Source organism: Pipistrellus hanaki, assembly GCF_964339955.1.
Source record: "Pipistrellus hanaki genome assembly, chromosome: 13".
Classification (NCBI taxonomy): Eukaryota; Metazoa; Chordata; class Mammalia; order Chiroptera; family Vespertilionidae; genus Pipistrellus; species Pipistrellus hanaki.
Window position 1 is genome coordinate 20,954,654 of NC_140515.1, and position 21,374 is coordinate 20,976,027.

General features: G+C 50.2%; 1 protein-coding gene and 1 long non-coding RNA gene across 18 annotated transcripts in view; one reads left to right on the forward strand and one right to left on the reverse strand.

The window, feature by feature from the left end:
- ERC2 (ELKS/RAB6-interacting/CAST family member 2) overlaps positions 1–21,374 on the forward strand; it is an 877,102-nt gene that overhangs the window by 837,338 nt on the left and 18,390 nt on the right. The window lies entirely within an intron of this gene.
- LOC311632181 overlaps positions 1–21,374 on the reverse strand; it is a 37,384-nt gene that overhangs the window by 10,086 nt on the left and 5,924 nt on the right. Inside the window, exon 2 of the long non-coding RNA XR_014796729.1 lies at positions 19,694–19,810. This is a non-coding gene — a long non-coding RNA (uncharacterized lncRNA). The remainder of the gene's footprint in view (positions 1–19,693; positions 19,811–21,374) is intronic.

Consider the following 21,374-nt stretch of genomic DNA (forward strand, 5'->3'; position numbering starts at 1 on the left):
GCTAGGCTCTCTCGCCGCGGAGGGGTTGGTGTGCTACCCCCGGAGGGAGCGTTCATCTTCATTATTTCCAAAGAGGAGCTGCTGGGGCAACAATGAGACATTTTATGAGAAAGAAGACCTTAAACTGGTTTTCATTAAAGGGGGCTTGATGGAGGCGAACCGGAAACATCCATTGGAGCAATGGCAGCCTTTCAAAGCCCCCCTGCAGGAACGATAAGCTATAAAAACAAATGGCCCAGCAACAGAACAAAAAACAAGGCTCCGGGAACATTTGCCTGCAGCAAGCACAGCCGCTGGGCCCTGCCCTGCCTCTCGGACACTGAGCCCTCAGGACCAAGCAGACCTAGAGTGTAGGCAAGCTGGGGTGCTCCCCCACCCCAGGACGGTCCGTGGTGGGGGACTGGACAGAATCAGAGCCCAGTGAGTGGGGCAAGGGTCCCGGGTGGCAGCATAATGACCGAGATAGGAACAGTTAGCCTTGGCTTGGTGCCAGGCACCCAGAGCCCTCTGCCTGTGTCCGACCACCTCCTGACTCTCCGACAGACATGCGCCCTCAGTCCCTTTGGCAGTAGAAGGAACAGAGGCTCAGAGATGAGGAAAAGTGTCCCCATTACTGAATGGAAAACACGGGACTCAAACCCTCATGCTATTGGGAGCGCCCCAACCACCTGTGGGTCCACCTCCTCTGAGGAAGTAAGTACGGACTCAAACTGGCTCCTAGGCCTCAGGAGAGAGAGTCTCAGAAACAATCCAGCCCAAAGTCCTCATGTCCCATATCAGTTGGAGTGAGAGAGCCGGGGGTGGGGAGACTGCTCCCGGGGTTTCAGAGACCTGGGCACGCACATACTTTCCTCTCTCATCGCTCCCTCGCTGTCTGTGCTCAGCTGGTCTGAACCCCCGCTGAGCCTCAGTTCCCTCATCAAGGAAATGGGAAGAGGCCCAACACCTGGCTTGATGAGTGTCATTGCGACGGTTAAGTAAGATTCATTCTAAAATGTTTATTGAGAGACATCTGCGCCAGATATAGCAGTGACCAAAATGGCCTAACATCTCTGCCCTCGTGGGGCCTGGAATCTCGTGGAGGAGACAGACAGTAAGGATGAGAAATAAAGAAATGATGTCTCAGTGTCAGAAGGCAGTGCAGGTAATGGAGGAAAATGCAGCCCAGAAGAAGGGCGGGGGTGGGAGTGAGGAGCAGCCTTACTGGGAGACCCAGAGGGTCTCCTTGAAATGTTATGTAGAGCAGAGCCTGGCAGAGGTGAGGAAAGGGTGCTCTGGCAGAGGCCCCAGCCTGGTCTGGAAGGAGCAGCCCTGAGACCAGGAAGCGCCCTGCACAGGCCCCTGGGCTCTGAGTACCTGCTGCTTTGTTATTCTTGTTTTCATTACATTAATCAACAATGGAGCCCCCCACCCCCATCTGAGGGTGCTCCTCAGATGCTGCTCCTACCACCTTCCCTAGTGCTGCCTGGCTCCAGCCCCCTGGGTCCCCACTTCCTGCTCTACCTTCCTTCTCTCCATCCTCTTCTGAAGGAATTATGAGGGCCGTTGTGTGTGCTCAGAGACCTTAAGGAAGGCACTGGATATGGGATGAGGAGACACATGGCCCCCTAAATGGGGTTCTCTAGCTCCCCTGCCCCATGGATTCCTCCGGGAACAGGGGGCTCCCAGCTCCCCAGCCCTGCTCTTACAGAATGACAGGAGGGCCCCGCCTGGAGGGTCCTACCTCGGTGCCGCAGGCATGAGTCCATCTCTCATCCGCCATTCTCCATGGGACGCCTCCTCTTCATCCCATTCTCTATACTGTTTCTGCTCCACGTGACACACAGAAACTCTCTCCTGGAGGCAGCGACTTGCTGATGCCGAGTGTTCCCTGGGGAAGAGAGTTGCCAGTGGGAGAAAGTTGTCCTTGGCACTCCCACCGACAGGATGTCCTGCTCCTCTGATGCTCAGGCCTGGTGCTCTCTGTGACCTGTCCACCTGCCCACAGGCACGCAGCCCGAGCCTTCACTGCTTTGCAGAAATGCAGCGGGACATCCGTGCCCACAGCATGTCCTCCGGCTTCCTGCTTCTCACCATGCCCTCCTGTTCCCTCCCCAGCAGTCACAGAATAGGATCTGGAGTTTGGAGTGTGCATGGAGAGGGTGGGAGACTGGAGGACAGGAGCCCTGTGAGGAAGCTATGTGGGAGTCTAGGACAGAGATGTGGCAGCTCTGACAGTGAGGATGAGAAATAGGCACCACTTCCCAGAGACATTCTGAAGATGAAAGCAGCCGGACTTGGTGACTGGTGAGGTGAGAGAGGAGAAGTCCTTTGGAGGAAGCACTCCAATAGCCATAAAAGTGAAACCAGCAATACAAAGGAAGGTGCAATACAATGGACCAGAAAAGCAGGAGCTAGCCTGTACTGTGTGGCTTGAATATGGCAATGACAACCGCAAAAGTATATACCTGTTGTAAAGACTAGCGTGGATGTCCAAAGAAATGTCTGGAACTAATCCCAGCCTTGGGCAAGGCAGTTACACTTCCTGAGATGTATCTCGTCATTTGCTTGATGGAAATAACAGTGAGTCCTATCTCCTAGGGTCCTTTGAGGATCGGATCTGGGCATAGCCACAGCACTAAGATGCTTTGTACATTGTTGTGTTGAGCGATGATCATTATTGCATTGTCTCCCCCCACTCCTTACGCCACTCTCCTTGCCTCAGGAAGGGTCTCAGAAGTGGTTCCTTGACTTTAAAATGACTTCTTGAACAAATTTAAGGAATATCAAGCAAGGAGCCAGCATTTGGCAACCATTTTGAAATTCAGATGTACCCGAATGACTCTGATAGGAGAAGAAAACAACCCCTAAGGGACAATTCATAGAGGGGCTGGTATGGGGGTGGGGGGAGACAGGGACCTGGTAGGTGGGGAAGGACTGACCTCTTCAGAGCCAGAAGCAAAGGGTGGATGTGGCAGAATTGGGCAGGGGGAGGGGAACAAATGGCACATCCGTCACTGATAAAAGGCAGTCGTTGAGGCCCAATAAACCCAGTAGCTGGTCACCAGGCCAGATGTGTGAGTGGGAAGGTGGCCTCTTTCCCATCTGCTGAGCACTAACCCAGCCCAAGCCAGAAAGCCTTGGAGCTCAGGAGGGGGTCTGGATCTAATGGGGAGGCTGAAACCTGGGGCTTGAAGGACCAAGAGTCCCAGACTGGTCTGGTGGTAACCAAAGGCCCAAGTCACTTCCTAAAGAAGCCTCTTCCCTGCCCGTAGTTCCTGCTCTGTAGACAGTTTTGTGTAGACCCCACCGCCCAGCCTTATCCCATTGCTGACTGGATGAGGGTTGACCACCTTATCACAGGGATAGTGACCCGAACTGGCTTTCCAGAAACCGATGAAGTGGGCCAGTCAGGTTCTTGTCCTTGGGCATATGAATTGAGGAGAGAAAGTGGATTCACAGTGAGAAGTAAGGCTGAAAGGTTGGCGAGGCAAGAGAGGCCAGGGCAGCCATGATGTGCAAGCTGAAGTTAAGAGGTTGCAGAACAAGTGAGGCACCAGAACTGGGTCAGCAGGGACATTCAAAAGGTACAGAGACACAGCAATAGAGAATAGTTTCATGCTAGCCCCATTCCTGGTGCTTCTCCAGGCCCTCTGGACCAGCTGCATCCTTCCCCACGGTCCCCAGTCCTGATGCCCCTCCAGGCCCTCTGGACCAGCTGCATCGTTCCTCACAGTCCCCAGTCCTGATGCCCCTCCAGGCCCTCTGGACCAGCTGCATCGTTCCTCACAGTCCCCAGTCCTGATGCCCCTCCAGGCCCTCTGGACCAGCTGCATCCTTCCACATAGTCCTCAGTCCCATGCTTCTCCAGGCCATCTGGACCAGCGATGTCCTTCCCCAAACTCCTGTTTTTCTCTATTTAGCTGAAGTGCCTCCTTGACTCTTTCAACCAAAATTGGCCTCAGGCTGCATCACTTACCTGCCCCACCATCCTGGTCTTCTCCAAGGGAAGGGAAGCTGGAGGGAGGCCAGCCCCCAGCCCGCCGAGGCAGGGCGGCCTTGTTTATACCGCACTGGAGCTGAGGCGGGGAGCGCAGCGGTGACCTGGCCACTCACTCATCTTTACGAGAACGTCCCCCACATGGGAGCCTTCCCTTTTCATCAGGATGTTTTTCTTGATGTCCGGCCGAAGCATTCCCATCTTTTATTTCTTCCTATTAGTCTAAGCTCTGGCCCTCGATGTTTCTGGCTGATATGAACCCTGTCTCCCTGCAGCTCTCCCTCAGAGTTCAGATTTTTGACTGCTTACGCGTGGACAGCCCTTTGCTATTTCTCTCCTCCCAAACAACTCCTCATCAGCCTCTGTTGTTTTCTCAGCCTTGCTCCCCCGTTCCTCCCAGAGACGGAGGTCTGATGGAGTTCAGGGACAGATGGAAGGACAGATTAGACACAGCAGGCGCAGGAAGTCAGCAAGGCAGGCCCGGAGAGGGGGGACCCTCTCCAGTTTGCAAAGTATACTAGTAACTGGGGATATAGATACTTTATATGGGACCTAGGAGACCACCCAGTGGCCAAAGCTCAAGAGGGACCCCTCTAGTGCAGTGGTTCTCAACCTTTCTAATGCCACAACCTTTTAATACAGTTCTTCATGTTGTGGTGACCGACCCCCAACCATAAAATTATTTTTGTTGCTACTTCATAACTGTAATTTTTGGAGTCACCACAACATGAGGAACTGTATTAAAGGGTCGAGGCATTAGAAAGGTTGAGAACCACTGCTCTAGAGGGTTTTTCCTAAGGGACAGAAGCCGAGAGTCACTGTATGTGATTGAGTAGGAAGACCAGCTGCCTTTCTGGATGGAAATAGGATGCGAAAGGGAGATAAATACTGGCCACAGTAGAATCCATTAGAAGATTTGAAGAAGTCTTTGAACATTCCTTTTGGTGTCAGGGAAGAGATATCTGGTCTGCTGTTAGACAAGGTGTAGGTCCCCTTGAAGTTGACAACAATTTGGATGAAAAAGGTGGCCCATAGCAGCTATCAGTGAGAAGGGGCAAGTGAGAAAATGATTTGGGTGCACCATCTTTTCCCCCACTCTGATCTTGGCTATGTCACTGCTAGAGTAAGTCCCTGGGGAAGTAGAGTTTGGTGGTATGTCATGGAGTCACTGAGTATCATGTTTTCAAGGGATGAGAGAGAGAGAGAGAGAGAGAGAGAGAGAGAGGGAATTTTGGTCCTGATATCACCTATAGTTAGGAGTCAGAAAATATTCGCTACAGATGCCATTACTCTTCTCTCTCATGGCTGGTGGCACCAATACCTCCCAGCTCTCTTTTCACTGAGCCATGGTGAATAGAGTGCACTAGATGAGCACTCTAGATGAGCACTCTATATGAGCACTCTTAGATGAGACCTATTTGCCATCTTCGGCAGTGTCCCCTCTTTGATGCACTCTTCTAGCCTTCATTTTAGCGGTAAAGGGGCAAAGAGAGTGGTGGCCCCTGTTTAGCTGTACTGAAATGATGCAGAATTGATGTCTCCTGCAGGCTGTAGGGGAGAGAAGCTGGCTCCATCATATACAAGCCTTGTGATCTTGGATAAATTAGGTTTTCTGACTCTCAATTTCCCCAACTATAAGATGGGCTCTAAAGTATTGACTTAAGCAGGATTGCTGTGAGGAATAAAGTTGGTATTTGTCATTGCTTTTCACCATGCCTACAAAATGGTAGGTGCTCAGCAAGGGGTAACTTGGCACAAACATTGAGGAAACCGTTAAAAGTCTCTCAAGACTACCCTCTCGACTTCTTGTGTTTAGGACTGGGCTGATTCAAACAGCATTGGCTTGGCGCATGAGCACATTGACCTGTCTATTTCCAATGTTTGTGAAACAAATCAGGGCACAAACATTCCTGCTTGGATTATTATCTGGAATCTAACGAGAGTCTTTGTCTGGTTTTCGAGACAACCCCTTCTGTGTAGACACTTAGCTGCACAATTCTTGCATTCTGTCGATGGTATGTGCTGAGAAATGTCCAATTCTCATGTTGGAGACGGCAACATAAAGATGTGAAAGCTCCCCTTGATGAATCATTAAACTGTCTTGTGAATGTTTCTTCCCAGAGATAATAGATGCACAGGCCAGATAAGAACCAAGAATGGGAATAGCCATGCCTACCTTTTCTTTACAATGCAGAGGCACCGCTTACCCTTCGGATTCCCCCCACCAGGGCTCTTATGGGCGGGGAGGTAGGGTCCAAACCCCAGCCAGCACCTGGCCTGACTCTCACCCCAGCTGTGGTTTCGCTGGGACCTGAGGGAGAGCAGGAGTATTTTTGGCTGGTGGAAAGTCTGTAAAAGTAAGTTGTTTGTCATCTTAATTTTTAAAAGCATGGAATCTGAAGCTCTGGCCAAAAAAATTAGCAACCTTGTACATTGCATGTGGCTTGCATAACAGATGGTGGTCTGGGAGGTTGATATTTTTCAAAAGTTGATGACTTCACCGCTTGATGTCCTAAATGAAGTTGTTTTCTATCAGATAGCATTTCGGGAACGGGGACTTTTGGTCGGGAGGGAGACCTGAGCCGAACCCAAACTTGCAAGGGACCTAACTAATCTGAGTTTCTGAAATTCCCTCCCAAGGAAAATTGTAGATATATCATTCTGTATATATTTATTGGCTTCTGCATATCTGCACCTCTTGCTTTCTTGGTAGGGAGTGGGAGCCAGACTCTAAGAAGAGAAGCTGTTATCTGAATTCTCCCAGTCCCTGGGGAGCGAGGAGCAGCCAGCCCCTCCCAGGATGGGCCTAGGTGCCTCCCAGAAACAGCGTGAGCTTTGCATAAGCATTTGGTCTGTGGGGTGCTGGTCTGAACTGACCTTGCTCTTTACAAGAACAAAGAGGATTCTTTCCCAGAGAAGAGGATTTTGACTTTAAAAGCAGCCATTCATTGGCACAGCCTTTGTGTGACTGTGGCTTTGAGTGTCACTCCCAGGAGAATAGGATAAAGAATGTTAAAGCTGGGAGGCACCTTCCAGATATGGGGCTTCACCTCCCTCCTCTTACAGATGGGAAATCTAAGCCCTCAGATAAGAAGGCACGTCCTGCGCTCAAACAGCACCTCTGAGGCCACACTTTCATTAACTCTTATATTTTCCTCTCCCGGGTGGCTACCTCTTACCCCAAGTCCCCAGCCTCCTCAGCGCTCGTATTTTGTAGCAAGGATAAGCCTTAAATGGCACCAACCCACGCCTAGCGCTGTCTGGAGTATTCCTACCCCACGGAGCCAGCCAGAGCAGAAGAGAAAAGTGTGCAGGGAGTGGCATGAGTGCTCACGGGGCCCCTCCTCTGATGAATGGCACCCCGTCTCCCAGGTGCACATCACGCCAAGTGCATCCTGCCTCCCCACTTCTAAAGTGCCATCTTTGAAAGATGCTGCAGAAAGGCACACTGACTTTCCCTGACCATGGACTTGAAGGCCATCCGGCCTATGTCTTGATGCTATAGTCTCATCTCTCGGGTAAGGCATCGGTGAGAGCCAATCCACAGGGCACTGGCTGGGAAGGCAGCCACCCCCCCTCCTCTTCCTCCAAGACCCCTAAGATGCCCTTGGGACCTGAGCAAATCCTTTCCTCTTTCTGGGACTCAGTATCTTTATTTATAAGGTATGGGCCTCCATCAGTGTTTCCGAGAGTGTATTCTGAGAAATACAGGTCCCACAGAACCATAAAAATTTTACTTAAACATACACACACACACACACACACACACACACACACACACACACAAATTTCCCAGGGATGTATTAAATCAGTATTATTTATTAAAAATAAGTATTTTTAAGTATCTTTAATTTATCTCAATAAACATCACTTAAGTGTTCTTTTTAGAAAATCACATCAATGTGGCCAATTCTGAATGAAATAAAATGTTGTTTTATTACAGGACTTATTAGAGCCTCAAATATGGAAATGTGCCTTGGAACATGTCCAAGTGTAGATGAAGTACACACTATCTCTCCAATGGATTTGGCCACAATCCTGGTTAAGTCAGGTGCCCTGCCTCAACTTGACAGACATGGATAGCCCATCTCGCCCTCCCCTCGGAGTTCTAGCTCTGGGCTGCTTTTCTTTCACTCTTCCTCAATATGCCTAGTAGCTCTGTTTTCTAAAATAATAGATGGACCCACTTCCAGGTTTTTCTCTCTCATTATCAGTGTGATTCTGTTTGCGTTTTCTCAGCTTATGTTTTTTCAGATGCAGAAAATTATGTAATTAGCTGTGAGGTCTCAGGCCGTAATTTGGGAAACATTTCCCACTTAAATTAAAGGCTTTGCCTGCCCACCCAATCCGTAATTGTGTGGATCTTTCAAAACTCTCCGCTGGCTTCATTTAATTGTTAAACATTAATTTAGTGGGGAAATCTTCAAAGAAGAGGTAGAGGGATAGAGGAAGCATGGCTGGTAGGACAAAATATTAATAGGCGGTTAAAAGCAAAACAGTAATTCTTCCCGTCTAAGCTTGCAGCCTTTGGTCGGTGGAAAAGAAACACTCGGTTATTCCAGGATTAGATAGGTTTCATTGACTTAAAATGACCTAAAAGCAGCCAGAGGGGGTTACTTTGTCTTTGTTTTTTTTTGTTTTTTTGTGTTGTTTTTTTTTGCCCGAGGAGACAGAAAGAAAATCAGGGTTTTGTTTTTTAAAATCTGAAAATGCCCTTTTCTGTTTCCAAAAGTGTTTGTTAACTGTGCTTGACAAAGATAAAAAAATTGAAAGAGAAAAATCCCAGGTTGCCAGCAGAGTTGCTCACATTGCTGTTTAGTTCCACAAACTCCAGCCCCGTCCCCAGTGTGAGGCAGGACTCCGCAACTTTTGGGGCATCTGAGTTGGGGCTGGAGATGTGTGGGGTTGCCATGGTGATTGCTGTCAACAAAGGTTACCCCTGGTGGAACCTCTTTGGCCCCGTGACCCTCACACAGAGTTGGAATAATAGACTGTGTAAGTGGCTTCTGCTCTGCAAATAGAGACAGGGCTGGAAATCAATTATTAATGAGCTGGGTGACATTGACATTCATCCACATTTAATAAGCACAGCCCAGCAACCGGAGGAGAGTTGGGTTTTGCCCAGCAGTCCCACGGTTTGGTAGGGAATTCAGAAAAAAGAAAGAGCTAGGGACAGAAACCCAGAGAGAAAGAGATGATGGTCTGTCTGAGTTCACTAAACAAATTTTAATTAGGATTTAGATTTCACTGCTTGGCATTCCTTTGGATACCTGATTTTATACTAAATGAACTCCAAGGATTTGACAGGCTGGTCATACATGGCATCTCCTCCCTACTGCCTCCCACACACCTACCCGAGAGACACCCCCAAGGTGTCAGGGCTCCCCCACTATTTAAGAGGGACATGCAGTGTTCTGCTAGACCCGTGGTCGGCAAACTCATTCGTCAACAGAGCCAAATATCAACAGTACAACAATTGAAATTTCTTCTGAGAGCCAACTTTTTTAAATTTAAACTTCTTCTAACGCCACTTCTTCAAAATAGACTCACCCAGGCAGTGGTATTTTGTGGAAGAGCCACTCAAGGGGCCAAAGAGCCGCATGTGGCTCGGGAGCCACAGTTTGCCGACCATGGTGCTAGACTAAAAGGCAGGGCTGCATTTAAGGTTCAAAAGCCCATTGGTTTGTTTGGAGTGGGGGCGCTCCTTTGTAGAAAAGTAAAATGTGAAAGAGATGGTGAAAGAGAAAGAGATGGTGAAGTCTGTCCCCACAGCCTGTGTTCTCCTTCAGAAGCATCAGGATTTAGGTCTCTAAGGCTTTCTGTGGGAAGTACTCTGCTTTGTCTTTCTAATTCTTTTGAGCTCTGAAAGAGTCCGAACCTGCATCCCTATTGAACTGGAGGCTCACCCAACTGCAGGTGCAGCCTGTGTGAGAGGAAGGGCCCTCGTTCTATGTAAAATATGCCTCTGCTCTAAAATGATGGTCTCTAAAATCACGTCACAGACTGGTAAGCCAGAGCCTGAAGGAATGAGCCAACTAGGAAGTCTGCTCAACTGACCTTTGAATGACAAATGCAGTCTAACCCGCACCTCCCCTCGGCCCAGACTTCAAGGGGTCTCGGGACTGGCATTTCACCCTCTGATACCGCTCCTCAGCGAAACTGCCCTCCACCTCCACGCTCCAAACCTGTCCCAGCCTCTCCAAGCATTCTTCCAGCGCATGTCACTCTAGACGTTGATTGCTGGTGGCACCGGCATGGCAGGGAGGGGAGATTCCTCGGGGACATGTGACTGCCGGCGCACAGGTCTGCAGCGACTTCCCCGTGGGGAGCCTACCTCCCAGCATGCTGACAAAGGAGGCCGAGGTGCTCCCAGAGACTGGAGTCAATTAAAGGCTAGGGCTGGGGAAACGCCATGCTAGCATCTCCCTTTTTAATCTGGACCCTTGCTTTACCTTTTGATATTCTAGACGCTTTTCTTTTGCCCTCTGTCAGCGCAGAATTTTTGAAGGTGACTGATGTCTCAGGTCAATAATTACATGTGGCAAAAGTTCTTAAGCTACAGGTTTAGATGCCTCTAATTTCAAGGCAAAAAGCTTGAGGTTTCACAGTCCCTTCCGGTAGGGCTGAGGCACTAGGCAGAAGGGGCGGGAGCCAGCAGCAGCTGCCGGAGCAATGGAGGGCCTGCGGACTCTGGAGAGTAGGGGGCTCCCCCTCCAGCCATTGCCCACACCCTTGTGGCCCCTTCACGGGAGGCAGGAGGCTCAGATTCATTCCTACTAGCATAAACTTCTTGCACTTTCTATATTTCACAATATGTCCATTTATGACTTCAGCGCCTCAGACAAAGACTGATACATTTGGATTCCATAAGACCTTACCCCAAACCCTACAACAAGGCAGCTTAGTCAATCAACAAATATTTAGTGAGCACATCTGTGCATTGCGCACAGTGCTAGGATGCAGTGGTGGGCTGTGCAGATCGGGTCCCTGTCTCCAAGAGCTCTCAGTGGGGCTGGGAAGACCAGGCAGATACATGTGGGAAGTGCCAGGAAGGGGGAGGAGGGGACGGGGGCCTTGGGAGTAGGGGTGAGGATCACCTGGCTCAGACCAGGGACTCAGGAGGAGGAGCCACTGTCTACCCTGAGACCTGGAGGGTGAGTGGTAGCCTGTCAGGTGCTAAGGAAAGAAGAGGCCAGAGCAGAGAGGAGGCAGCTGAAAGGGGAAGGAAGTGGGTGAATTGGCCTCAGAACAATTTCTCCTAAGAACAGTGGGTATTGCTACAGGCTCTTATATAATACAAGAGAGGGCTTCATGGCTCTCACGTTTTAGTAAGTTCACTCTGGCCACGCTGGGGACAATGGATTGGAATTTGGGGCTTTAAGCTATTGTTTTAATAACAGGGGATGGAGAGGCTGTGGGATGGGGGAGATGGTCCCAACCCTTTCCCCGGTCATGGGCCTGGAGAGGGTGTGGGCAGCCCCATTCATGTGCCAACATCACCCACGATGAAGCTACATTCTCAAAGCGCTGGGGTGAGTTACAGCCACGCGTCCCCCAGGCTGACTCAGAGGCTGGACAGCAGTCGCTAGCTTCCTTGGGGACGTGCACATTTTCACTCTTATGTCTTCCCCTGACCATGATGTCCAACTGTTTTCTCTCCAAAGCCTTGGGGGCCACACTATTCCGTTTGAGTCCTGGTTCTCAAAGGACTGGGGACCTCACGTCATTGCTTGGCACTAACCTAAGGTTGTAGCCTGACTCTAAGAAAAGAGTGAGCATTTGATTGAGACTAGAAATAGTAGTTGCTACTGTCTGTTGAGCTATGACTTTGTGCCAGGTTCTGTGATAAGTTCTCTAGTTCAGGTTTTCAGCAAATCCTCCCACCAACCCAGTGCATCCTCTCTAGGTACAGAGGAGGAAGAAATTGGGCTTTGACAGTGTAATTTGCCTAAGGCACCTGGAAAGTGGCAGAGCTGGGGTTCAAACCCAGTGCCATTGCTTATAGAGGCTAATTCTTTTTTAAACAAATGTTTTTATTGATTTTGAGAGAGAAAGGGAGAGGAAGAGAGAGAAACATCAATGTGAGATTAGAGCATCAATTGGCTGCCTCCTGTACACCCCCTACTACGCATATGCCCTGATAAGGAATTGAACCAGCCACCTTTTGGCGCATGGAAGATGCCTGACCAACTGAGCCACGCCGGCCAGGGCAAGGCCATATTCTTGACCAGCTCACTGCACCACTACTCACCCACTGGGTGACCTACCCTCTCAGGGTTTCACCTTCTGTACATTAACAAAATCATACAGAACTTTTAGTTCCTAGGAAATTGTAAAAAGGAACCTCAAAACATAGAAGAGAGACAATTCAGAGCTGTCCTGGAGGGAATTTGGGCAAATGAGCATCCAGGGTAAGCAGGACCAGGTCCTGAGACACACCTCCTCCCAAGAGGGTCACACACTTCTTTGTATTGTTAGCTGCTCTGCACACCAGGCAAAGGGTGGAAACTGCCTCTGGGTCTCCTCTCTATTCCCCTCTCCCCCAACTTCTCGCCTTACCGCCTATCTTTCACTCTTTGGTTCCTTTGCCCTCTCTTGATAACACACATACAGAGAGTAGGATCGGGATTGGGATGGGAATATGGTCACCCACCAAAAGGGGTGGTGATGAGGGTTAAGTATCAAAATACACAGCTGTGCTCAGCCTGATGCCTGGCCCAGGGCACTGGACCAGTGTGGTTCCTAATAGGACTCCCATGAACACTGCCCTTATGAGTAAGGACAAAGAGGGGGGATGGAGGACATCTGAGGAGTCCTGAGCCTGGTTAGAATCTCCGGTCCTGTGCTTCCCCCTCAGCCCCGCCCCTCACCTGGGCTTGCAGAATCCCTGGAGGCGCTGCTTGACCATCGCCTCAGCCTCCATGCCTAGGAGGCCGGCCCACTTCGGTCTGTGACTCTCCTGCCAGACTTCACTCTGTCCCCTGATGGGCACATCTTTTGTGGACCAAGAAAGTCCCCCTATCAGGTGAGAAATGCACTTTGGGAAAACAGGCCTTCCTTCCAACCTTGACCATACTAGCCAATCCTCTGCGCTGGGAAGAAAGGTGTCAGGTGTGTGTGTGCGGCGTCTTTCCTGCTCCATGGTGAGCCCTGTGAGAGCAGGGCCCCCATAACCTCAGCACCTGGCACCTGTGGGGGTTCAGTAAAATGTTCTGGAATGAATGCAAAGGTGCAGTGGTGACCTGAGAGCACCCTCAGGAGAGGAGGGCACGCACACCACTTCTGTGTCCCTGAGGAGGAAGTGCAGCTCGGGAGGGACCCACAGGCAGGCCGAGTTGGGTCCTGGCTCCATCACTCAACCCCTGTGTGACCCTGTGTCTGGACCTGTTAGGTCCTTGGTCCAATATCTCAAAGTAGGATGAGAAGAGCACATTCTAAAAGGAACCTGGGGAGAGCTGATGAGTTCTTGGCGTTTGGTTTGTGCTCAGTGTAAGCATCATCGTCGTTATCACACTTGAAAGAGTAGACAGAGAGGTTTGTTGGCTTGTCTGTTTGAGGGCAGGGATGGGTCTTACTGACTTCTACCCTCAGCACTAGCTCATGTCTAGGACATAAGAGGACACCCTATTGCAGTTGATGTCTGTCATGATAAAGGGAAAGTAATGATATTGGGTTGGTCCTTGAGTCGGAAGGAGTGACCAGGACAGCTGGAGGGGCCCACCCGGATCAACACATTAAAGAGTTGAGCAATTTAACCCCGGCTGCCCTATGTGTTCATGTTGAAGCTGGGACAGGGACACAGGTCCAGGAATGACCAGACACTAGCCCTGTGGTCCTTCCATTCATGTGGCAGCTCCCGGAAGTCACAGTTACTTTGCAATGGCCCCAACTGTCTTTTAACCCCATAGAGATCAAGAGCTGCCGTGGAGGGGTCTGGGCCCAAGCAGAGCTCCGGAATGGCCCAGGGTTCTTGGGCTGAAGCAGCCCTGGATACATATGGGGCATCAGCATGCAGAGGCTGCAGCCGGAGGACAGTGCCCTGTGCTTTATTTGCCAACCCTTTTACAAGCTTGTTTAATGACTGTGAAATTTCCAAGCCTCTCATTCAACAAGTGAGCGGAGCCCCGCAGGTTTGCTTTGTGCCTTAAGACTCTTTCAATGCGTTGGTGCCGGAGAAAGAGAGAAGAGGGCCATTGTGTCCTGTGTGGCCGGTGGCTCGGGAAAGCCCGGCTTTCTAGGAAAGGCAGGGGAAGCGGTTTCTATCCCCGAGCGGGAAGCGGGGGCCTGGCTGAGTGTTCCCGTCAGCAGGTTGAAATCAGGGGGAGAATTACCTCCTTTCCCGACTAGATCGTGAGCGTGGGTGATTTGTGCGTGTGGTTATACGCCAGGCCCCCCTTTATCATCTTCTTAAAGGGAACCGAGCATCTTTGGGGACCTCGCCGCGCTCTGACATTCTGCTCGCAGGAAGTGGAGAGTCATTACTATGAAAAATGGCAGCAGCGACGCGAATGCACATGAGGGGCAGGCCGTGGGCTGAGCAAACACATTCATGTTCAAGGGGCAAGGGAGGGGTGGCTTGTCATGTGGAGGGATTGGCTTCCTTTCCCTAGAAGCTACTCCCGGTGGCTGCTTTACAAGATGGGAAACACTGTGCTTGCTTTGGCAGGGCTTCCTGCTTGCAACTCGAGGGTTGTATCAATTAATTCCAAATTGTGTTGGTAAGCGATGGGAGTCTTGCATTCTGGAGAGTCAGTGCTCCTTAAAGATACCCAGGCTATGCCGAAACCAGTTTGGCTTAGTGGATAGAGCGTCGGTCTGTGGACTGAAGGGTCCCAGGTTCGATTCCGGTCAAGGGCATGTACATTGGTTGCGGGCACATCCCCGCTGGGGTGGGGGGGGGGGTGCAGGAGGCAGCTGGTCTATGATTCTCTCTCATCGACGTTTCTAGCTCTGTATACCTCTCCCTTCCTCTCTGTAAAAAAATCAATAAAATATATATTTAAAAAAAAAAAAGATACCCTGGCTAGCACGTCTAGCCCAAGGAGTAGCAGGCCACGGCCCCCAGGGTGGATTATGCACTTACAGTCAGGCCTTTCCTCCGGTTCCCTCCCTGGCTGCCCTCCCCTCACCAGTGCCTCTCTATCGAGGCGAAAATCTAGTCAAAGGAATGCAAGGGCAAAGAGACTTGGAAAAAATCAGAGCAGGGAATCAACTCAGAAATGCAACATACTGAGGTTCCCTGAGCAGACTTCAAAGGTCACCTGGGCTCTGGAGCCCCATGTGATGACCTCACAATCAAACTATCCCTTTGGAGTCCCATTAGAATCCAAACTCTGCTCACATGTGAGCTAGAAAGGTGTCCTGGCGGGAGCAGAGCCCACCCCACCTGCAACCTCTGCCTGCAGTAACTGGGTATCATCACTCCTTTAATAACACTGGGGTCTGATTTTCTAGGGAAGATAAGCCAAGCATGGGTGCTCCCTTCTACCCATCCTTTCCATCTCACTGCCCTGCTCTCGAGGCCCCAGCCTAATGCAGGGAGACAGGGTGGCTTTTGATGCCAGTCATCTTGGGCTCTTGTAAGGAGATGCTGGTAGCTTGGAGCACAGGGAGGTGAACGGAGGGAGCGAGGAGGCTGTTATTATTGCAGATATTTCAGGAGATGGCTGTGCTGTGCTCCACTCCCAGGGCACCAAGGGCCGATCGAGATGGAGAGGACACATGTCAGAGGCTTTGGCCACACACGGGGACCAGTCGAGGACAGCATGGCCAAATCCAGCCTGCCACCTATTTTTGTTTTATTGGCTCACAGCCACACCCATTCATTTACTTACTGTCTAGGGCTGCCTTCATGCCACAATTGCAGAAGAGAGTTAGTTGTGACAGAGACCATAAGACCCACAAAGCCTAAAGTATATGCTCTCTGACCCTTTACTAACTTGCCAACCCCCGGTCCACACGATGGTTTTCGCAAACCTGTAAATCCTCGTGCCCCAGAGTAAGTTATCCTTGGTTTGGGATCAAATAAGATGGCAGAGGCAGCAGCTCCGTTCTCAAATTGCAGGAAAACCACTCCCACACACATTGGCTGCTGAGTCATTCATTCAAGGAATGTCTGCCCTGAGATATTATTATCAATGTCATCATCTCCATAGTCCTTCCCCCGAGGAACTCCCAGGCTATAGGCCACAACTGCCATGGAGAAGAGGGACACTTCTGGCAAATCAGTGGGAAATGGTGAAATGCTTAAAGCCAAGACAAATCTTTTGTTCTCATCTGGTCCAGTGACCTCACTTTACAGATGAGGAAATCGAGGCTCAGTGAAGGGGGAAGTCTTGTGCCAAAGTGACATGATGAGTTCATGGAAAGGTTGGAACTAGAATGCTACTCTCCCAGGCTAGGGATCCGAGATCTCAATAGACAGCTGCGTTACTTCTGCTGAGTCCTCTGAACCAGCGGTCGCCAGCCTTTCAAACCTCGCGGACCACCAGTGGTCCTTGGTCCACCAGTTGGCGACCGCTCTCCGAAGGTTGCCTTAAACTGGGCCAGTTATGACCAGTAGCCTTGGAAGCATTCTGGAGAGCGACGGTTGACTGTTGTGTTGCTCTCTCTCTGGAAATAAGTCCCTGGTTGCTTCTTAAGCAAGGCTGATTGCAGTGATTATTCACATAAATTGCACCTGTCACTCCTCTGCACCATGCCAGACCAGGAGTAATGTGAGCTCCTTGTAAAAGGAACCCATTTTTTTTCCAGGGAGATTATAAATTAGATATGAATGTAGGCTTAGAATCCTGGCAGACATTCTCCCAGGGAATTCTTAACTCGCATGTATTTGCTGAGTAACCTTTGCAAAGGTTAGGCTACTCTTGGAACAGAGACACAAACTTTGAAGTCTGAAAATTCTCTACGACTCTCTGCACACCCCCACTGGGTTACTGTTTAAGGAATCTAGCATGCACTGTGTTCCAAAGGGCCATCCAGGGGGCTCCCTGGAGAACTGATCTATGTTCCTGGCAGTACTCAAGGATGTCTTGGATGGAGAATGTGGGTTACCTAGAGTTTTCTCCAAAGTGGAAGAATTAAATGTTTGTGATGTGATCTAGCAGATAGGGAAAGAAAAAGCCAACGAATGCACAGGTAGAGCTGAAGGGTGGACATGCACCGATAGTAAATAAGAAAGATCACGGTGGTTCTGGCCTGGGAATGCCCATCTCCCCATCTCTGCATGCAGAGACAAAGTCATGTTCCTGCCAAAACTCAGCTCTGGCTCTGCCTTTGCTATGACGCTCTTCTAGTGGGGCAGCCTGGGACTTTGCCTCTCTGAGATTCACTTCCTGCATCTTTTTAGTTAAGGCAGTGGTTCTCAACTAGGAACTGTCCCCCCACTCCCATACCCCGGGAGGGGGCCAGGTCTGGAGGCAATTTCGGTCATCAAACTAGGATGCTACTGGTATCCATGTGGGTAGAGGCCAGGGATGCTGCTAAGCCTTCTACAATTCACAGCACACTCCCTCATGACAAAGAATTATCAAACAAAGAAGTATTGGCGCCAAAACTGGTTTGGCTCAGTGGATAGAGTGTCAGCCTGCAGACTGAAAGGTCCAAGGTTGAATTCCGGTCAAGGGCATGCACCTTGGTTGTGGGCACATCCCCAGTAGGAGGTGTGCAAGAGGCAGCTGATCGATGATTCTCTCTCATCGATGTTTCTAACTCTCTGTCCCTCTCTCTTCCTCTCTGTAAAAAAATCAATAAAATATATTTAAAAAAAAAAGAAAAAAGAAGAAGTATTGGCCCCAGAATTAGAGAACTTCTGCCATTGAGAAATCTTGACTTACATAAAGGGACCACACCTTGTTTATCATCATATGTGAACCAAACAGTGCCATATTCGGTACATACTGAACATGTTAAGAAATAGCTGTTCAACAAATTTATAAAAACATATGACTATATGTCTGATTGACTTGTAAGAATGCTAAAATAATTTCCCAAATAATTTCACAGCTCCTGGCACAGTGCCCAGCACATAGTAGGTGTTCAGTAAATGGTAGCTCATGATGGTGCAATAACCATTACCTGAATTTGCCTCATGCTTGTTTTAAATAAGAAGTCACTTGTTTTCATCCTTTGCCAAGATAATAGGCAGTCTGTGCAGGCAAAAAGCCCAGTGGGGCTTTTACAAATATTGGTTTACAAAGAATCTTTTTTATCTTGTGTTTTCCAGATAGGTAAGCCAAGGGCCACTTGGTTGTGCCTTCATTTCCGCTCCCTCTGGCAGGCGTTCCCAAGGCTGGGTTTTGTTTCCCTAAAATTATTGTTTCATTGCTTTCTGTTCTGAGGAAACCTGTTGGTTAATATTAATGCATTCTTATCTTGGGCCATTTCCTTCCGCTTTTCTTTTCCAACCTGCCATCATATTTTGCTTCATCCTTTTTAATATCAGCCCTGCTGGTAGAGCAGAGCCCTTTTATGTACAGATCACGGTGGAGCCTCAGAGCAAACCTGTGTGCTCATCCATGGGCAGATGGGGAAACTGAGGCTCCAGAAACTAAATGACTGCTAGTCAGTGACTTCTGGTTCCTCTTTATCACTTCTCCTAGGGTTTGAGAACTCCATGAGATTTCCGGACAGGGGTCAGAGAAGGGTGCTGACTTGCACAAACCCACACAGGAAAGGGTGCCCAAGGTCTCCGGGTGCTTCCATCTTAGCTTCCTCAGCCCTTGTGCCCCTGCCTATTCCTGAAGGTCATTTTGAAATTGGGTCTCATTCATTCATTCATTCATTCAGGAAAGAGTCCTTGAGCCTCTGTGCTCTGTCTGGATGTGATGGGAAGACTGCGTTTGGGTCTTGTTTTCCACATCACTAGGAAGCATTTGCCTGAGTTCATTGCCGGGAACTTCAGATTCTCTTACAGGAAGTGGAGGTGACAGCCTTGACCTATGTCATAGAGTTGTCACAACAGCCAGCGATGGTCAAGGCAATAGAGGGAGTTTGCAAACAGTTCTTATGAGGATTCCTGCCCCGTTTCTTCTCTCCCCCACCCTTTGCGTCTCGAACTGGCAAATATCGGCACTTCTGTTATATTGGTACATGATTCAATGAAGAAACATAATGACAATCATGATGGCTAGTATCCATTAAGCACCGATTTCTGTCAGGCATTCCACTAAGCACGTGTGTGTATAATCTCATTTAACCCTCCCAGTACCTCTATATTTTTAACATCTCCATCTCACAGGTGAGGCAGTTGAGGCCCAGAAACATACAATCCCTTGTTCAGGGTTGCACAGCTACCCGTGAGCCAGACCAGGATTGAACTCAGTTCAGTTGGAGTAAACAGCCCATGGTCCTCATTCATTTACTTGTTGGTGTAGTGAGCCCCTCCTCATGCCAGGCGCTGTGCCAGGCACCGAGTGACCCTGCAGGTGCCTTCCGAGCCCCCATCCCCCTCAGGCAGAACCAGGGCGGCAGGGGCCGTGGGGCCGTGTGTGCGTCTGCTGGCCCTCAGTCCCATCAGCTGTGTCAGCCGGTGTCCCCAGGAAGCGGATGACATTAGTGCTTCCAGCTGGGAGCAGCGGGTCAGCACGAGGGCCGGCCGAGAGGCTCAGCTGAGCTGCATGCGGAAGTCCAGCCCACCAGCAGCACAAGCGGAGGGATTGTCTGCAAGGCCCCCCGAAGCTCGCGGCCCTGGGGCCAGTCCCCACACTTCCTGACCTGCTGCCTGCCAGAACCTGCTTACTGCTTGGGACTTGCGTTCCTCCTGGCTCATCTTCAGGGGTCTCCTCAGGACAAGGTCTCTCCATGGCTTGAAGACCACACAGATGGAAATTTCTGGAAAACAAAAACAACCTGTTGGGGCTTCCATAATGCAAACACAACTGTTGCCTGTGGACAAATATTGACTTCTGGGGCTAGCTCTCACGCTTGGCCACCCTTGGGAGAGGCCCATGAGCAGTGGTTGCTCAACCAGGTGGGTCCCAGGGAGCCAGAGTCTAGTGGCGATGCTCCTTGATCTCAGATGACCCCGCTGTGTCAGCGAACAGGCAGCTTGTGTCGTTGTTGTGGGGTGAGGGTTGGGAGTGGTGACACAGCAGCCCACCCTGCCTCCTCACTGGGGCTACTGTAACAACGTGCCATGGACGGGGTGGCTTAAGACATCAGTGATGCATTCCCCATCGTCCTGCTGTCCAGAAGTCCAGAATGAAGGCATCAGCAGGGCCATCCTCTCTTCCAGGCCCTAGGAGGGATCCTTCCTTGCCTCTTCCTAGCTCCTAGGTTGTCAGTAACCCCTGGTGTTCCGTGACTTGTGAGGTACCACTCCAATCTCTGCCTCCACTGCCACATGGCATTCTCCCTGCGTCCAAGTTTCCCTCTTCCTACATGGACATGGGTCACTGTCCAACCTAATCCAGTATAACCTCATCTTAATTTGATTATATCTGTAAAAACTTTCCAAATAAGGACACATTCACGGGGACTAGGCATTAGGGCTTGAGTATATCTTTGTAGGGGATACATTTCAACCTACATCCCACCCATGGGTTGTCTGTCCCGTGAGGTAAGGTTATGCACGGCCCCACAGCCTCAACTGCCTCCGTCCAGCCTCCGTGTTGCTCCAATCACTGTGGTCTCATCACTCCTCTTTGGTGCTATCCCACCGCCTCAGGGAAGCATCCAGTCTCCTCCATGTAGCCACAAAGTCCCGTGTGGCCAGGCTTCGCTTCCCGTTGCCCCGTGGCTACCATTTCCCTGTTCACATTCTGCACTCAGCCGCCCTCCTCGCTGGCAGCTCGCTGAGGAGGCCTTGCTCTGGTTCTGAATGTTTCAGGCCTTTACATCAGCTGCTCCTCTGGTCAGAAAGCTCTTCCCTCCCCTCTTCCTCTACTAACCCCTCCTATTCCTCACTTCTCAGCCCAGAAGGCAGCTCCTGGGAGGAGTCCTTGCTGAGCCTCACTGACACATGAGCAGGTGCCCGGCTCCCTGTTCTGCCTTCCCACCCACCCGTGGTATTCACACATCGCTGAGTGGCAGCTGTCTCTCTGCCCCTCCATGGCGCTGACTTGGCTGCCGCACTTTAAGATCGGGGTCTGTATCCTACTCCCCTCACAGTCCCAGCTCATGGCCAGCAAAAATGAGTGCTTTTTGAATTGAATAATTGATTGGATAAAAAGAAAGTAAGCAGAAAGCAAAAGGGATAACGGGAGCTTAGCTGCCTTCCTAATTTTGTGAAAATTGAAGATTTTTTTCTGCCTTTCTGTCAGTGACACCTGCCACCAAATCCAACTGGGAACCAGCGCTCAGGGCGTGTGCTCCAGGAGGACTGTTGCTATGCCAGGGTTTGGTCAGGGCTGAGGTAAACCCGGAGGGCAGCCTGAGGCCGTCTTGCTTTGCTGTC